Source organism: Neophocaena asiaeorientalis, unplaced genomic scaffold (assembly GCF_003031525.2).
Source record: "Neophocaena asiaeorientalis asiaeorientalis breed wild unplaced genomic scaffold, Neophocaena_asiaeorientalis_V1.1 scaffold347, whole genome shotgun sequence".
NCBI classification, from domain to species: Eukaryota; Metazoa; Chordata; class Mammalia; order Artiodactyla; family Phocoenidae; genus Neophocaena; species Neophocaena asiaeorientalis.
In genome coordinates, this window is record NW_020171818.1 from 616,594 (window position 1) to 619,657 (window position 3,064).

Consider the following 3,064-nt stretch of genomic DNA (forward strand, 5'->3'; position numbering starts at 1 on the left):
GGCCCCTGCATCGGCAGGCGGACTCTCAACCACTGCGCCACCAGGGAAGCCCAGGACTTTTTTTTTTTTAATTGTTTAAATTAAATTAAATTGTTTAAGTTGGGGTAGGTCTTGCCTTAATTTAGGCTCCAATGGACTTAAACAGTCGGGAGTTTGTTATCTCACATGACAAGAAGTAGAATATGGTGGTTCTGGGTTTGGTTTGTTCAGCAGTTCAACGAAATCATCATTGATTATTGTTTCATTCTTTCCATTTTCTTCTCTGGCATTCTCACCTGTGCAGAGCCAGATGCAGAGAGAGAGAAGAGGGGAGGGGGAGAGAGAATGAATATTCCTGTGTCATTTTTTAAGGTCGATGCAAATCATTCTTAGAAGCCCCCTGGGCAGATTTCCCCCTAAATCTCATTGGCCAGAATTGTGTCACGTCCCGACACCTAAACCAATCACTGGTTTAGAGTGGGATTGCCATGGCCAGCCTAGACCAATCAGAACTTAACCCTGAGTCTCACGGGGGAGGGGTGGATATCTGAATAAAATTGGAGTTCTGTTAGTTAAGGAAGAAATGGCAGAGGAGCAGGGAAGGTTCTAGATAGACAACTAACAGTGTTAGCCACAATGACTTTCTTACTGTTTCTGTAACTTAAGTCCCATTGTGCCTATTGTTAGAAAATAAAACTGATAAACTCAGTTTTATGAATTGTCATCTTCTCCCTTCTTGGAGTAGCACCTAAGTGTGAAGGGATGGGGGAACCACTAGTCCTTGATTGGCACCTATATGCTTTGATTTCTTTTTATTTTTAATTGTGGTAAAAAAACGTAACATAAAATTTATCATCTTAATCATTTTCAAGTGCAGAGTTCAGTAGTGTCAAGCATATTCACATTGTCGTGGATTAAATCTCCAGAATGTTTTCATCTTGCAACCCTGAAACTCTGTACCCACTGAACGACTCCTCATTTTTCTCTCCCCGCCAGCCCCTGGCAACCATCGCTCTACTTTCTCTATGATTTTGATTGCTCTAGATAACTCATCTAAGTGGAATTCATACAGTATTTCTCTTGTTGTGGCTGGCTTATTTCTCTTAGCATAAAGTCCTTCAAGTTCATCCATGTTGTAGCATGTGACAGATTTCATTCCTTTTTGTGTTAAATAATATTCCATTGTATGTACATTCCATATTTTCTTTATCTATTCAGCTGTCAATGAGCATTTGGATTGCTTCTACCTCTTAGCCATTGTGGATAATGCTGCAATGCACATAGCTGTGCAAATATCTCTTTGAGATCTTGCTTTCAATTCTTTGGGATATATACCCAGAAGTGGGACTGCTGGATGATATGGTAATTCTATTTAATTTTTTGAGGAAACAGCATCCTATTTTCCATAGCGGCTATACTATTTTACATTCCCACCAACATTGCACAAGAGTTTCAATTTCTCCACGTCCTCACCAATGCTTGTTATTTTCTGTTTTGTTTTGTTTTGTGTTGATAGGAGCCATCCTAATGGATGTGAGGTGATATCTATTTGTGGTTTCGATTTGCATTTCCCTAATGATTAACAGTGTTGAACATCTTTTCATGTGCTTGTAAGCCATTTGTATATCTTCTTTGGAGAAGTGTCTATTATATTTCTTTGTCCATTTTTCAATCAGATTATTTGTTTTTTTGTTGTTGAGTTGTAGGTGCTCTTTTCATATTCTGGTTATCAAACCACTTATCAGATATATGATTTACATATATTTTCTCCCATTCTCTAGGTTGCCTTCACACTTTGTTGATTGTTTCCTTTGATGCACAGAAGTTTTTAAGTGTGATGAAGTCCCATTTGTCTCTTTTTGCTTTTGATGCCTGTACATTTGGGTCATATCCAAGATATCATTGTCAAATCCAATGGCATGAAGCTTTTCTCCTATGTTTTCTTCTAGGGGTTTTATAGTTTGGGGGTCTTATGTAATCCATTTTGAGTTAATTTTTTGTATGATGTAACATTAGGGTTCAACCTCATTCTTTTTCATATGGATGTCCAGCTTTCCCAACACCATTTGTTGAAGAGACCATCCTTTTCCCATTGAATGGTCTTGGCACCCCTCTCATAGATAATTTGACCATATACACAAGGGTTTATTTCTGGGTTCTCTATTCTGTTCATTGATCTGTCTTTATGCCATACAACACTGTTTTGATTACTGTAGGTTTTTAGTAAGTTTTGAAATCAGGAAGTACGAGGTCTCCAACTTTGTCCTTTTTCAAGATTGTTGTGGCTATTTGGGGTCCTTTGAAATACCATATGAACTTCAGGATGTTTTTTCCTATTTCTGCAAAAAATGTCATTGGGGTTTTGGTAGGGATTGCGTTGAATCTGTAGATCACTTTGGGTAGTATTGACATCTTAACACTATTAAGTCTTCCAGTCCATGAACATGGAATGTCTTTCCATTTATCTGTGTCTTCTTTAATTTCTTTCAGCAATGTTTTGTAGTTTTGCCTCCTGGATTAAGTTTGTTCCTAAATATTTTATTATTTTTGATGCTGTTATAAATTGGATTGTTTTCTTAATTTCCTTTTTGGATTGTTCACGGTTAGTCTACTTTGGTTTTGACTGAGATGATCTCTGGCCTTAGGATGCATACCACACTCCCTTGTCCCAACTAGGGGACCCTCTCAGTTTCTCCCTCCCTGCCCCTCTGCTGGCTTCCGTGCCCTTCTCCGGGCACAGGAAGGGTGCTGCTCTCTGGGACCACAGAAAACCCAGAGGAATCTCGGGTCCTTCTGCCTGTACCTCCGTGTGGCCACCTCTTCCCTTGAGTGTCCATATGCCAGGTAGGACAAGGACCTCTGAGCACCTGTGGTCCCCAGGGTCCTGGGCAGGAGGGGGCAGGTCCCCTCTGTTATCTGGGGTTCAGCCACCTCCTTTAGAGAGAAACCTAATGAGGGAGAAGAGGGGGGCAAAGGGGCCTGGGCTCTTCCCACAGACTCTGCCGGAACCTCTTTCTGTTTATCTCCTCTTGCACACCCTTCTCTCCCTCAGCCTGGAGAGAATTTAAAAATCTTGTCTCTGATG